Source organism: Callorhinus ursinus, unplaced genomic scaffold (assembly GCF_003265705.2).
Source record: "Callorhinus ursinus isolate GAN/ISIS: 27379988/994484 unplaced genomic scaffold, GSC_fseal_2.0 scaffold1, whole genome shotgun sequence".
Classification (NCBI taxonomy): domain Eukaryota; kingdom Metazoa; phylum Chordata; class Mammalia; order Carnivora; family Otariidae; genus Callorhinus; species Callorhinus ursinus.
In genome coordinates, this window is record NW_027397063.1 from 11,834,542 (window position 1) to 11,855,612 (window position 21,071).

Sequence of the window (21,071 nt, forward strand, 5' to 3'; positions counted from 1 at the left end):
CCTCTGGGAACAACAGAGCAGAAATTTGTCTGATAACCATCTGATTCATGATCACTGCTATATTTTAGCTGTTGAAATGAAGTACTCCCTAGTCAAAGACTAGGCTATAAAATAATGGGTGCATAAACTTTAAGGTGCTTAAGTTATGGTGTTTAATCATGTATTTGAATTGCATAGTATAAATTATATTGATCGTGTCATAGGTCAATTGTCTCTGAACATATAATGTAACTATATAAAAGGTTATAAACATTTATTATATTAATCATAGAAATTAATAAAGAGATGCTACGCTTATATTTATCTCTTTTAAATTTAACATTACAGCGTTTTAATGAATCAATGAAATAATTTTCCTGATGATGTAAATTTAGCTGTCTACATAAATGTCAATGTTCAATTATTATAAATACCCCTTTAAAAAAGCACATACCAAAGAAGAATTTTGATTTTTGAATTTAAATGTGCTTTAACTTCAAATTTTTTTTTCAGAGTGTTAGCAACATATTTACATATGTTACTAATGACTAACATGTTCTTATATCACTGGTTCATGTTTGGTTCAATATTGAAACTAGTAGATTATTTTAATATCTCTTATGACTATAAAATTAGATTATTGTAGTTTGGGCATAAAAATGAAGTACTTAATATGCAAGAACCTGTATATATATCAATGAAGTAGGATAGGTTCCTGTAGATCGTCAACCTTTTAGTTTTGCTTAGCAGATCAGAAACCAGGCGTTTCTGATCATAGATTCATTTCTATCACCCCTTCATTCACTAAGTGGTAACTTAAAGCCTACTACTTATTAGGGATGCATGTGGAAGTGAGAGTTACACTAGTGAGCAAGGCGAACATTGTCCTTGTGTGTTTAGAGCTTATAGACTAGTAAGGGTAGAGAATGTAAACTCAGTAACTCCCCAAGTCATGTGTTAGATGTTCATCCTGCATTGTCTATGGTATGAAACCCCAGAAATAATTTATTGTTTCTTTACCTTGCCTTATTCCACACACAAAGTCATTGTGAAATTGCTCTAAAAGAATAAAGTGCTATGTGTAAGTATATTAGAGAGACCTAACTATCTGTGGGCCTTACACAACTCTTCCCTAAGAGCATGACATTAAACCAATTATGTAGAATGCAACCCGAAGAACAAATGGACAAGGTAGTTGATGGGATATTTTTAGTCTAAGAGACCTGCATTCAGAATTCGGAGGCAGAAACAAATACACCCAAGTTGAGAATGTTAGGAATCTATGAGGCTGTAGCTTAGCAAACAAGGCTGGGGTTGGGAAGTAATGGACATATATAATGTTACATAGATTCGGTGTATTATTATTATATTAGGGATTATTATTTTATGTATTGACAAATATCAAAAGAATTTAGAAACAGAAATTGATTTTGTTTACATGTTTGAAAGTTTCTGTTCTTTGTTATGTTTTGTAATAATCTCCATATACAAAATATTTGATTCAGTTGATATTCTCTTAAATAATGAGAAAATGATATCCAGGTAAATTAACAAAGAATTTCTCTATATAATAATGTTATTATTATAGGAGTTATGCACAAAAAAAGATTATTTTCCTCTCAGGGATTTTTCTTGGCTCCAGATATTAGGCTGTTTTCATAATCAATTTACTCTAAAGTCACCTTGTAGAAAGCACAGTTGCTTGTTGGTAAGGCTCTTGTTTATGAATCTCTGGCACAAAGTAGCCTAGAAGGCTTCTTTTTAAGCTCTTACAGTTGATGACAAATTACTCAGTATGAATTTGTACTGTTTGGGTACAGCAAACAATACTGTCAATAGAAAAAAAAATTCCATAACTGAAAAATGGAATCTTAATAGTGATAGCAACATTGATAATCAAAAATGAACTGATGTGGGTGTTTGGAAGAAAAGGGTTTGCAGGTTCCACATCTTTACAGTAGAAATGCTGCCTCACCTGACACATGAGTGCACTGGGGTGGATAGAGGTAGAGGCTCAATCTAATTTAAAAATCTCTGTAAGAGGGTACCTATGTGGCTCAGCCAGTTAAGCGTCTGCCTTTGGCTCAGGCCATGATCCCAGGGTCCTGGGATCGAGCCCCACGTAGGGCTCCCTGCTCAGAAAGGAACCTGCTTCTCCACCGCCCCTTACCCCTCCCTCCGCTTGTGCTCTCTCTCTCTCTCTCTCAAATAAATAAATAAAATCTTAAAAAAAAAAATAGCTGCCTTCTGCTCAGGTTGTGATCTCAAGGGTCCTGGGATCCAGCCCCACTTCTCCCTCTCCCTCTGCCCCTCGGCCCACCCCCATGCTTTCTTCCCTCTATCTCTCTCTGTCTCTCTCAAATAAATAAAATCTTTAAAAAAATAAGTCTCTGTAAGGTGTTACAGTAATAATGTACTTTGAATTTGATCAATAATATGTATATACACCATAAGATATGAAAAAATAGCCCTGCTATTATATCAAAGAAATAGATAACATACATATATTTTAAAAGGTGAAAAACATCTCCTTTGAAATAAATGATCAAGCATTGTTCCTTCATAATATAATTTCAATAAAAAGATGGACTTATCAAAGAAGAAGCTTTTCAAAACAAGCAAGCAGTGGAATTATATTAAAACTATTTTCACATGTAAACATTTTTTAAAAAAGAAAAAAAAAGGGAATAAAAAAAATCTAAAGACTATCCAAATGGAACTGCTTCTCGGTGACGGCAATTTACTTCTGAGCATTATCATCTATGAAAAGAAGTATGTTTCTCTGTCTTCATAGACATCCAGGTATAAATAGACTGGGGCAGAATCAAATTCCTTTCCCCAAGTGAACTGTAATAATATTCAGAATGATTCATATGAACTGTTTGAAGAACTTTCATGGGACTCCCTCAGGATCATATAACAAGTCACTCCATGAAGCCATCTCTATGCTGACATTGGAGCTGTAGTGGCTAGGTAAAGGGGACAAGAACCCCAAGCCCCAGATTGAATAATCACCAATATGTGCAACACACAAACAACTGACCATCAGTGTAAGTGAATTTTTCTGAGATAGTCAGGCTTTCTGATCTACCCCTAGGAACCTGGGCACACACATGCTTCCTGCTCTTCAAATGTAAATAAAATGGAAGGACAGAGTGCAGATCCCCATAGTTTATTCAACTGTCTGGATTTCTTCCAAATACCCATTCATCTAATTTGACCTACAGGGGATGTTTTAGTTTGTATTGTTTTGCTTTAGTCTTTTCTATAGGTGGGGTGGGGGAGCAATTGAAATATTCTAAGTCTACTTACTATTCATGTCAAAGCCTACCTTTTGAGAGCTCAAACAATAAAAAAGAGAAATGTTGGCTTTTGGAAAGTGTTATTCTATGCTTGACTCATTTCTTTTGATTTTGAGCACAGCTTTGGGTTATTCTCATTATTTTTGGTTTCTTCCCTTTCATTTGAACAATAAAATTTTAAATATACATTAATTTTGTATGGTACAAAAATGTAATTGCACAACCAAAAATATAAGAAACAAATCCTAACAATAAAAATGAAAAAAACAAATAATGCAATCCAACCACATTTATCAAGGTAGCAAACTATAAACTTCATTGTAGTGATTATTTTGTACCAACCTGGTTGTAGTCTCCAGTGAGAAATCTGCTGGCTAACATGATTTCCTTTATCAATGACAACTATAGGGTATATGATCAGGAAACATTCCCTTCTCCCTGATAGCACCAATGCAAACCAGACTGGCACTTTTCCTTATTGCTTCTTAGAATCACCCAGCATGATATCAAATCTGGTGATAAACCACTCTCAGTTCCCTCTTACTGAAAGGTCCCCTGGCTCTTCTGATTTGCATACTTCCACAAGTTAATAATGGTTTTCCTCCAGGCTTGGGCTAAGTGGTTTTGCCTGGCAGATCCTAACAAGTTAAAGAGGCATTTTAAAGTTCAGCACTAACTTCACTGGGTCTCTGAGAAACCCAGTTACTAATGGAGTGTACCAACGATAAGCATTTGCTTCCCAAATTGAAGAAAAACTGTGTAATTACAAAGATTCTTATTTAATTTGATAGTTTTATTGAACACTTACTTGGGGAAAAAGGATCTTATAGTTGTGCTTTCTTATTATTGAAGTATAGTTGACCTATAATGTTGTTTCAAGTTTACAACATAGTGATTCAATTCTATGCTTTATTCAGTGCTCACCACAAGAGTAGTCACCATCTGTCACCATATGACATTATTACGGTATTATTGGTTACATTCCCTATGCTGCAGTTTTCATCTCTGTGACTCATTAATTTTATAACTGAAAGTTGATACCACTTAATATCCAACTATTTCACCTGGTTGTTGTATTTGATACACAAAAGTAAGGCAGTCACTTCCTTTAGGGAGCTTATAAGGAGCTATGTCAGATGAAATCTGCTATAAATAATCATAATAGAAACTTAGTCATATGTGCCCCAAGAGAGATGCTAAAAATAACACTAGATTTCCTTTATTTTATTTAACCATGAGAGATAAAAAACTATCTTAAGTTGTCTTAGTAGAAAGCAATCTGCAGGGCGCCTGGGTGGCTCAGTTGGTTAAGCAACTGCCTTCGGCTCAGGTCATGATCCTGGAGTCCCGGGATCGAGTCCCACATTGGGCTCCCTGCTCAGCGGGGGGTCTGCTTCTCCCTCTGACCCTCTTCCCTCTCATGCTCTCTGTCTCTCATTCTCTCTCTCAAATAAATAAATAAAATCTTTAAAAAAAAAAGAAAGCAATCTGCAAATGCCATAAAAACAATACTAAAATATCACTATATCCCCTTATTTTTCTTATTATTTCAGTTCTCCCTTCTGTATTAAAGTGATCATTTATTTATGTTATAATTATACTGTTTTATGTTATAATTTAAATATTTATGCAAAAGTGCAATAACAATATATTTTTTCTGGTAACATTATTCTTTATTTTAAGATTTTATTTGTTTATTTATATGACAGAGAGAGATAGTACAAGCAAGGGGAATGGTAGGCAGAGGGAGAGGGAGAAGCAGGCTCCCCACTGAGCAGGGAGCCCAATGCAGGACACAATCTCAGGACTCTGGGATCATGGCCTGAGCTGAAGGCAGACACTTAACTGACTGAGTCACCCAGGCTCCCCTCTGGTAACACTAATTAAAAGAAAAATTATTACAGAACAAAAGCACGTATAGTAGTAATAGACTATGCTTATTCAGTACCAATAAATCACTCCCCAATATCTGCGACTTAACATAATACATTTTTTTCTCACTGTACTATACATTTAAAACAAGTGAATGGAGAGCCCACATAGTTCCACGGGTCACATAAAAATCCAGTATGGCAGGCACACTCTTTGTTGGCCCCCAGTGATCTTCTTTTGTGTGACCCCTTTCCTCTGAGTGTAGGGAAACCTGTGACTTTCTCTTAACCAATAAGATATGGCAAAAGTAATGGAATGTCTCTCCCCGGATTGCATTATATTATATAAAACTCCATCTTAGCAGATGGAAAAAGACTCTCCTTTTGGCTTTGGAAAAAAAAAAAAAAAACTGTCATCTATGAAATGCCTATGGAGAGGATCATATGGCAGAGAACTAGAGGTGGGCTCTAGGGTCTGGAGGAGGCTTGTATCTGACGTTCAGTAAGAAGCTGGGACAAGCAAATTAATTCTGCCAGAAGCCTGAATGACCTTGGAGGCAGGTTCTTCCCCAAACCCTTTAGAAGAGAAAGCAAACGAGTCAACATCTTTTTTTTAAGGAAACTGATTTACTTTTTTTTTTTTTTAAGATTTTTATTTATTTATTTGACAGAGAGAGATAGCGAGAGAGGGAACACAAGCAGGGGGAGTGGGAGAGGGAGAGGCAGGCTTCCCGCTGAGCAGGGAGCCTGATGTGGGGCTCGATCCCAGGACCCTGACCTGAGCCAAAGGCAGACGCTTAATGACTGAGCCACCCAGGCGTCCCACCAGTCAACACCTTGATTGTAGCCTTCTGATACCCTGAACAGAGGACCGAGGTAAGACCTGCTCAAACTTCTGACCCATGAATATGTAAGATTTTAAACAAGTGTGTTGTGGGGGTGCCTGAGTGGCTCAGTTAAGTGACTGACTCTTGGTTTCAGCTCAGGTCATGATCTGAGAGTCCTGGGATCAAGGCCGTTGTCAGGCTCCCCATTCAGCAGGGTGTCTTTTTGTCTCCCCCTCCAGTTGCTCCTCCCCCTGCTCATGCTCTCTCTCTCTCTTTCTAAAATGAATAAATCTTAAAAAAATTGGTGTGTTGTGATAAGCTTCTAAGTTTGTGGAAGTTTGTTACATAGAAAACAACAACAACAACAAACTAATTCTATAATTTTTTAGTAACATCTTTGTAACAAAGCACCTCTTCCATTTTGAAGGTGGAGGAGAGAACAGTTTGAAAACAGGTACTGAATACTTTATACTTCTGCCCGGAAGCACTACTGTCACTTGAACCCGCAACTCTTCACTTGGCTGTCTAAATGAGAAAGGGCTGAGAAACATTCTCATGTTTCTCACAGATAGTTTGCACAGATAGTTTGCACAGATAGTTTCGCACAGATAGTTTGCAGAGTACCATTTTGTAAGCCACAATTTACCTTATTTTTTTTTACAACAAAATATGTTTTCCTCTTCATTTCTGCATGCAGACGACATTAACCCTGCCCCATGACAGATAACACAGACTCTAAATCGGACATGGTCTTAAAATTAAAGTCAAGAAATTATGAGTTGTATGTGGTATTACATAAGGTCTGTAACTAAGTCTTGGTCATAAAAAAACAATTTTATGTCCTACTCACATCACAGTACAATGGTGGGACAGGGAAAGGGCAAACCCAATTAATATTCTCATTTGGAATCCTCCTTGATCATACTGATTTTCTGTCTATACAAAGAGTCATTTTTTTAGTGTTTTCTACTAATATTTACCTCTAAATTTTAATTTTATTTTTCATTATCTTGCTTAGCCATATCTGAAGTGTTTGAGAATATCATCCACTGAAGATTCTGCAGCAGCTTATTATATATCTTACTCATAGAAGTTTGAAGGCTCAAGGTCATGTAATATATAAAACTATGGTGGAACGGTATAGTGGTGTTGTGGTGACATAGGAAAATACCCTTGTCTGTTATATGGGTTACAGGATAGCGTGTTGGCAAATTACACTCAATGGTTCAAGAAAACAAGTTATTTATATAACATTTGAAACTGTTGTGTAAATTTTGGAATGTTTTGAAATTCAAGAGGAAGAGGAAGACAGGGAGAGGAAGAGAGAAAAGGCTGTATTCAAAAACGATCAAGGGAACTTGAACTGGCATAGCCAAACCTTTGTAGGAAAGATAGAGCAGTTACAAGTGGACTTCCTGAAATTTGTCAATTTGCAGAAAAGGGCAGAGATTCAAATAGAAAATGGTAGGAGTGTCTTACTGTTCTAAAGAAATGGGTTTGAAGTGTAGCTGACAAAAAGAATGGAACTTCAGGAAGAAGAGAGTGCAAGCACCAAACTGCACATAAAATTTACCATTTAGGCATTTGCTAACTTTTGAAATTGCTCATGTATAAGATAAAATGTCAGTAAATGAAACAAAAACCAACAGCAAATATTCTATTTACAGATTGATGATGTAAAGAGCTTGGCAGATCTTATTCCCAGTGAAAAAAACTCTAACTAGTAAATATTATTGATAAATAAAAACATTTAAACACTATAAAAATGCTCCAAAGGCATAGAGCAAATGCAGAAATATTTATTCAATAAAATCTACCAAATTTTAGGATACATTTATTAATAACATGTAAACTTACACTTTGAAAATTATAAAACATTTTTTTTTAAAGAAATTGAAGAGACATAGGGGCAGCAGGGTGGCACAGTCAATTAAGAATCTAACTCTTGGTTTCCACTCAGGTCTGATCTAAGGGTTGTGAGATTGAGCCCTGCATCAGGCTCTGCACTCAGCACGGAGTCTGCTTAGGATTCTCTCTCCCTCTCCTTCCACCCCTCCCACTCATGTTCTCTCTTGCTCTCTAAAATAAATAAATCTTTAAAAAAAAAAGAGAGAAATTAAAGAGACATAATTAATCAAAAGACAACCCATGTTCATGGAATGGATTTAATATTGCTAAATTGGTAATATTCTCTAATTTTATCTGCAAATTCAACTAAATCCTTATCACAATCACAGCTGCCTTTGTATATATCTTGATCCTGAAACTCATGAAAATGCTGAAAACAATCTTAGAAAAGGAGAAAAAAAGCCAGAAGACTCACATTTCACAATTTCAAAACTTATGACAAAGCTACAATAATCAAGAAATAATGGAAATGGCACATGAATAACATTGTAGATCATGCAATGTAATAGTAGCAATATAATAAATATAACTGAGACTCTAAAAATCAGTCCTCATATCCATGGTCTACTATACTTCCGATCCATGAGAAAGAAACATCAACTTTCTTTAAATGTTCCTGCCACTATATATTTCAAATATTTTTTATTAAAGGGAAAAATAGTCATCTCTAAGTACTGAGTGGGATTCTCGAACCAATTCAGTCAGGTAGAGGAGGGCGTCTCAGATTTCAATGCACATATGAATTACCAGGATATCTTCTTAAAATGCATATTCTGAATCAGTTATTGGGTGGAGTCTGAAATTCTACTTGGAGTTACAAGGGACCACAGTATTTTAATTTAAAGCATATGTTAGTAAAATGAAAATTTCTGTGGTAATAGGAAAAAAACAGATGATCTACATGGTCAAGAAGTCTTGAAATACCTCAAATACACATAATTTGCAAAAAAAGTTTCATCCTGGGAGGACCTGGGTAGCTCAGTAGGTTAAGCATCCTGACTCTTGGTTTCAGCTCAGGTAATGATGTCAAGGGTCATGATATTGAGCCCCATGATCAGACTCTATGATGGGCATGGAACTTGCTTAAGATTCTCTCTCTCCCTCTCCCTCTGCCCCTCCCCACCCCCAGCTCATGCACAGGCACATGAGCACGTGTGGTCTCCCTCTCTAAAAATAAAGTTTATTCCTGGTAGAATATTATATTATCGCCATATTTTCATCGTAGATATAAAATAGGAAATATCACAAATCAGAAAATACCAATAGTATTAATAACATATTTCTTTAGAGCTCATAGTTAGAAGAATCTTATATGAATATCCTTCTTTAATGTTACATCATGTGGTATGTTAAAGAGGAAACATCACACAGAGCAAAATGAGAAAACAAAAGTTGATTTACTCTGATACTCTCTCCCCAGCAATAGGGGAGAGAGTACAAAGTGCAGACCCAGCTCCACAACCTCCCAACACTGAGACTGTGACCGAAGCCAAAATCAAGAGTTGGACGCTTGACCAACTGAGCCACCCAGATGCCTCTGAGATTTTGTATTTTTAACAAGCTCCCAGGAGACCCCTGGGGGTTGGGAGGCCCCACCTGAGACTTCCTGAATCAAACTGCAGATATCAACAGGATTCCCACAGGATCAGCATGCACTTTGAACTTTGGAGAGTACTCTTCTAGCTTGCTTCGTCTATTCACCATTTCAGCTTCTCCAATTTATCGTATACAATACTGATTTTACCCAGAGTAACCCAAATGCAGCGATGTTACATAACCACATAACATTGCCACACTTTTTTTGCCAAACAATGCCACACAATGATTTGATTAGGAATTATAGTTCTGGATAGTCGCGTGCAAGCCTACTTCTTACTTTTCCCTCCCTCTCTTTTCTATAACAACGCAGCAGGTATCTTTCCCAACCCCACTCCCATTTAGGAAATAAGCTGTCACTTCTCCTTTCTTCCCATACTTCAAAGTCTTTTGCTCTACCGTGCTCACATAGGGACAGATATGTATACAAGGCTCTCCCTTCTAAAAAGTAAATTTTAAAATCTTCTAATTGCAAAAAGGAATAATTAAGTGTAATATAATATGGTGTAAATTTTGGTGTAACCTCCAATTCAGTCTATAACTTAAAACCAAGACAGATGAAATCAACAAACAGCTCTCAGAAAATCAACCTCAGATGCCCTTCGAGAATTGCAGATAGTTACAGGGGGAAAAAAGGAGATCCTGAAATAAGCAACCCTCATTTTATAAATATCGACACTAATGGTAGGAAAAGATGCAAAATTAGGAAGTGGTTATAATTAAAATGCGAGTATGTTCAAAAAATAAAACTCGGGTATATTGTTCCTTTATTTTTTATACTTTCATGACATTAGCTTAAAATTCTACCTTCTTCAGACAAAATTAGTTTTACTTAGCTTTGAATTATTTCATTATTTTCACAACCTCAGGTAGTGGTTTAGAAAATGGATTGAAATTTGGAAAACTTGGGATAGAGTCACGGTCCATCTTGTCATTTAAATGTGACCTTGACTAGTAGTTTAACGTCACTATCTATGCCATGCTGTTATTCATATGGAAATAGTGTGCTATCTTACAGTTTTATTTTGGATATTAAATGTAGTACTGCATATGAAGCAATGAGCATACTGTGTGTTCTAAATAAATGTTATTCTGTAATTATCATTATCATAATGTATTCAAACTTATTTAACCAGTATTATTGTCATAGGTATCTGATTCAGCAGATCATATGCTTACCTATATACAGTTTGTTCTGTATATATGTCGCTATTTTTTCTGTTTTATTGAACATCCAGCAAATGTTCAGAAAACCGAAGAGATTTCAATGATCCAAAGAACTAAAAAGGTGATGAGGGTGTAAGTTCACTAAAGATGCAGCTTTTCTATATTCTTTGTTATAAGCTAGTTCTACATGTAGCTCTTGGCATGGCCATGCCATTTTCCTCTGTTGGAAAATACTCTTTTTACCTTTCTACTGATGAAGAATCCACAGATTTTCATTCTGAAATTCTACCTTCTTCAGACAACTTTCCTAGACTGAGTCAACATATCCCCTTCTTCTCTGAATTTCTATTAATTTTATCACTAAAACATTGTACATCCATTTTTCCATCACTAAAAATGCTAGCTTTCTTGTTGTAAGCTACTGAACAGAAAACAAATTATAAAATATATTTTGTTTCTTCCTTGACTCTCAGCCAAATTTGGTTTTATTTGGACCAAAATAAATACACAAAAATGTATTAATGGCAGATTGAAATTTGATAGATTGGAAAGTGATGGCATAAATTGGTGTAATTTGAACTTAGCTTATTTGAATCAATAAACAACTGGTAGGAATTAAATACCTTTACTCTGAGTTGAGTTACAACATTGTACTAACTTACAAAAATTGTTGAACTCTACTTCTGGAAGAGATTGTCAGACATGCTTTTTGAACTTTGAAAGACTGGAGATAAACATTCCAAATGGAGTCCCATTTCTCCATTAAAGAGAATACATTAAAAATGAAATACAAGTCATCAAAACATCCATTCACTTTCTATGCACATATTTTAATTTTTTCTGCTATTGAAATTATTTCTCTTGTTTGAGATTTAAGGCATCTGCCATGCCTCTAGATTGTAATCTATTGAATACAATATAAAGATCTTATTGGTGTATCTCTATAATTATTCAAGAGGTAAGTAAGGAAATGGGTAGTAAGATATGATGAATCAACGGCTATTCTCTTAATATTAATTAAGGAAGCTCTGGACAGACTGACCTTAACCAAGCAGTTTACCTTCAATGCTCACAACCAATGTACATACATGATCACTTGGCTGTCAATACTCGTAACCATCTGTTATAATGGCAACAGGCCTACTCTCAAAATACTGTGATAATTTAGATAGCAGATGCCAACTAAGTAGATTGGCAGCCTGAAATTTTGAGAGCACTTTCTCTTTTTCCACAGAAAGTGATGCCACATTAACACCAACATGGCTTCTTACCACCATACCACCTGTTCATTCATTTTAGGCCAAGAAAGATTCATGGAGGGGGCAATTGTGAGTACATGAGAAATTATTGAGTAAGGATCTGTTGTGAAAGAATAATATTTTGTTATATTCAGATCTATATTTTAAAATGACCTTATATATTTACGAGTATAAAACCACTGTGCCTATGAAAAGTCACAAGATTAATCCAGAGATTTGAAGGCAATATTGTTAATGTAATGTGGGCTTGGCTTAGTGTGGATTTTTAAGCATATATAAAAGCAATAATTTGTTTCCAGGACTTAGGCTGGAGGAAGATTTTATGCTAAATATATCTTTGCTTCAGAATTCCAGAGCAAGGGGGCAGGGCAGGGTTTGGATTGTCATTAAAACTGGACTATCATTCAAAGATTCTAATATTAGCTTGCTTTGTAATGCATGACATGTGCTTAAAATTACTCTAATATTTTCTTCCATTTCCTTCTTTCTGTCCATATGCAGTATCCCAGGGAAAAATTATTAATGTCCTGGAATTTTTTTCCTCCCAGTATGGTGACACCTTGAATCTGAAATGTTAACACCCCCAGTTTCAGAATAAAAGTGGGGCCAAAAATTGTCCTTCATAAGTATTTATACTTTCTCAATTCTATTCAAACTGCAATCTTCCAAAGAGGTCAGATTTGGCTAGAGTCTCAAGGCTTTTATGCCTCAAGCCTCTGTATTGGAAACAGTCTTCTATGGTGTGTCTAGTCCATGAAAATGAATGTCCTGGCATGTTTGAAATAATGACAGATGCCAGCAACAATGGTAGAAATCTGCGTAGTGCAGCTCCATTGGTAGCTTGACTCCATTTGGTCATATCAGAAAACAGGGTCTGCTGTGGCATCTACATGAGCAACCCAGAGGTGTGATAAGAATTCTTTTTCAACTGTTCACTGCCCCAAAGAAGTATCATTAAATCTCTCAGTCTGAGTTTTCCAAGTGGCAGACCAAACAGCCCATCAGTAAAAATAGAACAAAATTTACCAAAAGAATTATTGACCATGGTAAGAGAAGGGCCTTGACTTCTGTCCACTAAGTAGAATAACCACGCCCCATTTAGGCTCCAGTTGGAAGCTGCAGAGTGGAGAATAAAGTCTCTACCAAAGATGGGAAAAAAACTGTTAATTTTTCACAATTTAAAGGTGAAATGGTATTGGACCCAAGCTTTCTATATTCTTGAATATACCAATTTTCTTTCACAACTGAGGCATGTTGGACATTTCCCATTCATGCTGTTATTCACCAAGTCTGAGTTGACACACCCAAAATAGAAATATGAGAACAAACCATCACAGGGTCTCCACTGTTCTGAGAAAATGTGTTGCTAGCTGTGCTATCCTATAATAAACAGTAAAGGAAGTTCTTCAGGCTCATACAATCCAAACCACAATCCAAAACAGTGAGTACCAGGAACAGTAATTATGTAACTACAAAAGACAGTTAAAATACTATTATGTTCCTTTCTTCTTTTAGCTGATTTAAACTGATTTTTAACTGACTTTTTATACAAATATTTGTGCCCAATAAACATATGAAAAGATTTTCGACATCATTAGACATGAGGGAATACAAATTAAAACCACAGTGAGATACCATATTACATCCACTAAGATAGCTATAAAAAAAAATCAAACAGATAATAACAAATATTGGCAAGGATGTGGAGAAACTGGAACATTCAAACACTTCTGGTGTGATGTTAAATTGTTCAGTGACTTTGGAAAACCGTCTGGAATTCTTCAAAATATTCAACATAAAATTACCACAGGATTCATCAAATTCACTACTAGGTAAACACCCAAGAGGGTTGAAAATATATGTCTATAAAAATGTTTATATGAATGTTCACTGAAGCATTATTCACAATATCCAAATGTTCATCAGTTGATGAATAGATACATATGATATGGTATACTCATACAATGTTATTTGTCAATAAAATAAATAATGTTTTGATTCATAGTACAATTTAGATGAACCTTGAAAACATCATTATTAAATGAAAGAAACCAGCCCTGAGGCCTGCATGTTTTATTATTCCATTTATATGAAATGTCCATAAAGAAAACCTGTAGTGACAGAACGAAGATTAATGGTTGCCTAAAGCTAAGGCTGGGAGTTGGGTGAAAAAGGGGAGTGATATCTAAGGATTTCTTTTGGGGTGATTAAATGTTCTAAAATTGATTGTGGTAATGATTGCACAACTCCATAGACATACTAAAAAATATTCACTTGTATACTTTAATTGGTGAATTTTATAATAAGTGAATCATATTTTAATAGAGGTATTTAACAACCTATTTAGCTTTGAGATGTAGATTCCTCTGCTTAACACAAAATATTTCATCTAAAGCTCAATACCTTAATAAAATACCAGAGCTGTTCCTGGAGGAAAATCAACAAAAGGTAAAGGTGAACTGAGAAGAGGAGCTTAAAGTTTGTGAGGTATACATATTAAGGGACAAAAACAAGGTATTTCAGGATAAATAATAGTAAGTAGATTTTAATCTGAAACTAAGGTCAGAGATCACTAGCTTTGTTTTGTAGCTATGGATGTTATGATACAAGTTTGTTTATTTATTTATTTTAAATTTTATTTACTTTTTTTGAGAGAGAGCATGCATGCTAACAGGGAGGGGCAAAGGCAGAGGGAGAGATCAAATCTCAAGCTGACTGTACACTGAGAGTGGAGCATGATGGGGGGCTTGATCTCATCCTAAGACCCTGAGATCATGACCTGAGCTGAAATCAAGAGTCAGACGCTTAACCAACTGAGCCGCTGAGGCACCCCTGTACATGTTTTGTTTTTAAATCTTCAAAATTAGAAGTAAATGTTTGGGGCACTTAGGTGGCTCAGTCCGTTAATTGTCTGCCTTCGGCTTAGGTCATGATCCCCGGGTCCTGGGATGGAGCCCTGCATTGGTGTCCCCGTTCTGCAGGAGTCTGCTTCTCCCTCTCCCTTTGCCCCTCCCCCCCCGCTCATGCTTGCAAGCTCTTGCTCTCCCTCTCACTCTCTCTCTCTAGCATGCTCTCTCAAATAAATAAATAAAATCTTTCAAAATATTATAAAAAAAGTAAATGTACAATCTCATATTTAGTTCTCTGATAATTTTATCCTAGTTCTAAGTTTACATTGGAACTTTTATGTTAATTTGTTAATATGCTGTTATTTTGACTTTGATATTGCAAACCAGTCCAAATAATTTTAGAATTTCTGAATGTTATGCCTCAAATTTCGAATATATTTTTAAAATGCAGCAATTTTGCCCAGCTCATTTTTACATCCGTTATTTGTATTTAAATATGGATTTAAAGTATACATATAATATATCTTGAACTTTAAAAAATGTTATTTTCTATACCATCATATATACTGTATCAAAAAAAACCCTTATTTTTTCAGTAATATTAAACAAATTAAATTCACTAACCAACTAAAGATTATGTTTGTTCATGTAATAGTACATATAGAGGTTTGCTTTAAGTAAGTCTTTAACCAGTGGTTAAGTAATGCTACATAGGACCAGTTTCTGATCATTGCTCACAATTGGCTTTATCTTCAGACTGGCTTCCCTTCTGGTAGAAAATTCATTACTAACTGATTCTAGGTTATATGCTTTTACTTTTATATATGCAAGAAAGAAGTATCACAGTGTTGCAGGGTTGCAGGGTTCTTGTCTCACAGAGTTGAAGAGTGAACATCGTGGACAAAGGGTGAAGTGAAGTGAGAGTTTATTAAATGAAGGCAAGAACAGAAAGGAAAGAAAGGCACCTCTAGAGTGAGAGGGGTTCCAATAGGTTGCCACTGAAGGCTTTTATGGTTGGTCTTTTATAGAAATCTGACCAGAGAACTTGATAAATATCTTGTCTATAACATTTAAGACAAACAAGGTGGATTTGTTATGTTCCCTTCTCTCAGGTTAATATCTTGTCCATAACACTTCTCTACACCTGAGATTTCTGTGAGCCTGGTTATGTAGCCCTCTGTGTGAGCCTAGACATGGAGCTCCTTACCTGTTTCTCCCTACCTAGCCTTGCCTGTCCCTTACTCAATGGCATCGCTAACAAAATCTTAGAGAAACACTCTGATTAGATTAGCTTAAAACATGTTATGAGTAAGTATACAATCCACATGACCAAGAGGATAGAATATATAGTGATTGAACTTAGCAAACTACACACCTCAAGCCACTGTATTTTGATGGTGGGATGGTTGTCAGTATTCCAGACTCATATGAAAACCTAAAAGAAGATTGAAATTCAGTGGGAAGTGGGAGAGGAAGACCATGTTGGAAAGGCAGACCCAAAGATCCAATGAATAATTTAATTTTGTAATGAAATTATTAAATGCAGTGTTGTTACTAAATTTCATTTGTTATGAGAAATGTCAAGGTTTATTTATTTACTTATTTATAATGTAGCTATTCATTATCTCAAGGAAAATTTTTACAAAATATGGCAACAAAAACACAGTGTTTTTAATCTATTATTGCAATATCTCCAAAGACCTCATATTGAAATCTAAAAACAAAACAAAACAAAACAAAAACCCATATACTTAGCATCAAAGTAAAATGTACTTTCAGCATGATGTAGGGGAGGACAAATTTTTCCACTCTTCAAGATTCTTCTAGCTGTTCTAAGAATTAAATTGACAGGAGATAGATTAACAGAAGAAATGAATCAAAGTTTAATTACATGTGCACAGAGTCCAAATAATACAACAGAGACCTGAAGAGATGATCAAGGTATCCAGCTTTTCTACATTTTAGACACAGAAACATGAATCTGTGAAGAATTGACAGGACAAAGAAAATTTATGTTTGGGAGCTTCAAATAGTAAAAAATTCTGAAATTTGCGTTACAGTAGTAAATTAGTAAAAGTAAAATAGTTTGTTTATACAGTCTCCTTGGCTCTGAATTCCTTATCTCTGGTGATAATGATATCTTTTTACCTTCCTGTATAGGAAGGGTATCGTTCACATGGGGGATTTATTCCCGATTTCTGGAGACAAAGGAGGGTCAGAGGGTCCTTTTTGCACTGTTTCTTAACTTCAATTCAAAATGATCAAAATGCCATTCTGGCACATTTTGGGGCAACCTGCCCTGGACTCCTATAATAACAAGTATAGCAATGAGACATATTCACTTAAAAACATCTGTGACCTCAGGGGTTTGTTACAGTGTTACTGAATAAATTTCTTTTATTTGTGAATATTTCGTAATATTCTTACTTATATTTACTTACTTATGGAGACCAAATCAATAAAAATAAATATAATAATGATAATATTGACAGGAATACAGTCATGGGAGAAAGATTATAGATAAAGTGATTTTCAACTATCATGCTGTTTTCATGTTGAGCCAAATTCATCAACAATGAAGAATGTTAAAAAAAATGAATATTGGTTACATATATTTTGGTATATGTGAAATATTAAATAATTTAACTATATTTAAATATTTATAAATATATATATAAAATTAAAGATATATATCTCTGTATAAAGATATATATATAAAAATTAGATATATATAAATTAAGATATATATAAGATATAAGATATATAATATGTATAAATTAAGATATACACACACACACGTGTATATATGTGTGTGTGTGTGTATATATATATATATATATATATATATATAAATTAAGGCAATGAATTCAGAATGGTGGAGGGCATGGAAGAGAGGAAATTACTTTCTAAAACATTTTGGAGATTTGTTATGTGGATGAAAATAATGCTCCCCAGTACCAGCTTAGAAAAATCTGGAACTGATTAACAAATAGAAAAGAGGGGTGCCTGGGTAGTTCAGTTGGTTGGACGTCTGCCTTGGCTCAGGTCATGATCCTAGGGTCCTGGCATCGAGCCCTGCATCAGGCTCCCTGCTCAGCGGGAAGTCTGCTTCTCCCTCTCCCTCTGCTCCTCCCCCCCCCACTTGTGCTCTCTCTCTCTCATTATCTCTCACATAAGTAAATAAAATCTTTAAAAAAACAAATAGAAAAGAAAGAATAGGGCAATTGCGCTACTATCAGAATAACTCATAACAATGTGGTGGTCCCTGCACCGAGGCATCTGAATCAATTTAGGGACTTTTTAAAAATGCAAATTATAAAGTCCTGCCTACAGAAAAAGAAACTCTCAAGTTGAGTGTCAGTCATCTTTTAACAAGCTCTTCCCATGATTCTGATGCACACTAAGTTTGGGAATTTGTAAATTCTCAAGGTTTTATTTTTTTAGAGAAGAATATTTAAAATTTATTTTTAAATTGTCTTGGGCATTGGTGGAGTCAAAGGGGAGTTTTTAACTATTTATAATTTTTATAAATTAAACAGCATGTGATCATAATTTAGGAATAAACAGTTGAATTGTAGGTAGACCTTTTCTTACATTTGATTTCTGTAGAGCTCTTTGTACTTTTGATTTTTTTTTCACATCAGATGGATAATGTGACAAAGTCGTCGTGGCAAAGTTTGAGGAATGCACGTGTCATGCAACAGCATGAACACCCAATCATCATGCTTATGAAGTACAAATGCACAGTGGCTTCTCTAAAGCTTGTGATAACATTATATTAAATGAAGTATTCATATCATCATCTTCCAGCTGGGGAGGCTGTTGCTCAGAGCAGTACTGATCTCATACATAGATAAGCAGGGCTGCTACTTTGGCTCATGCTACACTGGGATTCATGAAGTCCCATACTTATGGGTGCCTTCTTCAAAAAAAAAAAAAAAACCCTCTGGCACAGGTTTGTACCAGTGGTATATCTGAGTAGGGAGTCCTGAGCCCAGCCTGGTTCCCATGTCAGACCCAGCCTCTATTCCTTTCCTTAGGGCACTCTCTTGAACACCCTTTCCTAACTCGTCAGTTTGTTACAAGAGACACTGACATTCACATGTGTAGAGATGTCCCAGAGCCTAATGATTCTCATCCGTGATTCCAGGAAAGCAGTCTGGCAAGTTAACCTCTCCCACTGATCACTACGCCATTTCTTTCATTGAATAGTGCACAACTGGTATCAGAAAGTGGCAGACATGCTAATTTAGGGACACTCAGATGATTTATATGGGTAGGATTTCTGCAAAAAATATTTACCTATGCTCCACATATGCTATGGATGCCCTGAGCACAGGTAGTCCACGTAAATGCTTAAGGTCACACGGCTGGGAAGAAGTACAGTCAGGATTCCAAACATAGTCTAATTCCTTTCTCTTAAATACTATTTCATATCCATTTATAAATGTTTGTTTCTTTGAACATGTAAGTTTTGGAAGACATTAAACCTTAACATAGTTATATAAATGAATGATACACAACATAGAACTTAATGAAATCATTTAGTTGATAAATACATACTTTTATCCAAATTGAAAATCAATGGTACATTACTTGAATATATTTATTTTAGATTTGTATATTAAAAGTCTTATAGTATTAACAATAATATAAAAATAAGAATAGCAAATATGTAGGTGTGCTTATTAGTCACTAAGCAAAGTTAAGATGGCTTTATATAATCTATCTCATTGGTTCATTCTAACTATATTCTCATTATTCAGACATGAAAACTGAGACTTAGAGAAGTTAAGCAACTTACCCACATTCACACAGCTACTGAGTGACAGAGTCGACATTCAGATTCTTGTTTGTCTCTGGAGTCCCATTCTTGTGTTGAGACCTTACTGGTTTGATTGGCTGGGAGATAGAACAACCATTCCCTGAATAAATGAATTTGCTCAACCTGTGAATCTAAAATTTCATGTAATTTCACTAACTCTTGATTATATGTTTTAGTCAGTTATTCTCATTTTTAATTTTTTTAAACTTATTTTATTTATTTATTTATGTGACAGAGAGAGAGAGAGCAAGAGAGCACAAGCAGGGGGAGTGGCAAAGGGAGAGGGAGAAGCAAGCTCCCCACTGAGCAGGGCTACGTCCCAGGACCCAGGGATCATGACAGGAGCCCAAGGCAGATGCTTAGTCTACTGAGCCACCCAGGAGCCCAGTTATTCTCATTTTTTAACAGTAATTAAGTGTTAGTCATGCTTAAGCCTTTTTTAAAAAACCTCAGGAAGGATCTAGTTGACTTTGCATTACTTAGATACTTAAGAATATTTAACATTAAACTAAAACATACACATCATTAGAATGAATACACGCTTTAATAATGCAATTTGTTATTTTCTAAAAAGGTACTTCAAAGTAGCTGTGTATTTCTGTGCATAATTATCATTAATCCCACCTCCAAAAAAAGCTCCTTGAGAAATTTTACTTTAAGTATTATATAGACAATAGCATCTTATTGGAAACTACTGGCAAACACCTATCCAAACGACCTTCAGTATAAAAGAGAGGGTTTGAAAATATGATGTCAATTTATTACAGTCTTCAACATTTACTCAAAGTGATATACTGAGGAAGGAAGTAAAAAGAAATAAGATAATCTATCACTTCATTACAAAAAAGACCTATGATCTTAATGTCCCTTCATACTATTATATTCTGCCAGGATTCAATGAAAGGATGTTACTGAAAATAAAATTTAAGAGGTGTTAAGCCACAAATATGCCCATACTGAAGGCAGTTCCTGAATGCTGAGAAAACATAGTTTTGTTTTTCACTGGATAACTTTTATTTAAACTTTTATTTTTCCTAAAATCTGGTCATACAGTCATTGAACTGTATTCATTTTGTGAGCTGAAAAACAATAATGATGCTGCTCATTAAATTCATTAAGTAGAGCTGCTTCTATTCCTAATTTTATTTTATTTATTTTCTTTTTTTAATTTCAATTAAATTAGCCAACATATAGTACATCATTAGTTTCAGATGTAGTGTTCAATAATTTATCAGTTGTGAATAACTCTCACTGCTCATCATAACACGTGCCCTCCTTAATGCCCATCACTCAATTACCCCATCCATCACTCACCTCCAGCAACTGTTCCTAATTTTGAAGGCACTGAAACAATAATTACATTTCGACCTTCCCTTTGTGTTAGGAGGGCAAATGGTGGGGGAAAGAGTAGGTATAAAATGGTGAGAAGCAGAATTCTCACCACTACTAGTCTGGAATGTATTCCTATAACACTTATTAAAGTAAAAT

At 35.2% G+C, this 21,071-nt stretch overlaps 1 non-coding gene across 1 annotated transcript; it reads right to left on the reverse strand.

The window, feature by feature from the left end:
* Positions 1 to 18,396: 18,396 nt before the first annotated feature.
* On the reverse strand, positions 18,397 to 18,503 carry LOC112834710 (small nucleolar RNA U13). Its single transcript, XR_003211007.1, has one exon. It is a non-coding gene; the product is annotated as a small nucleolar RNA U13 (small nucleolar RNA).
* Positions 18,504 to 21,071: the final 2,568 nt, after the last annotated feature.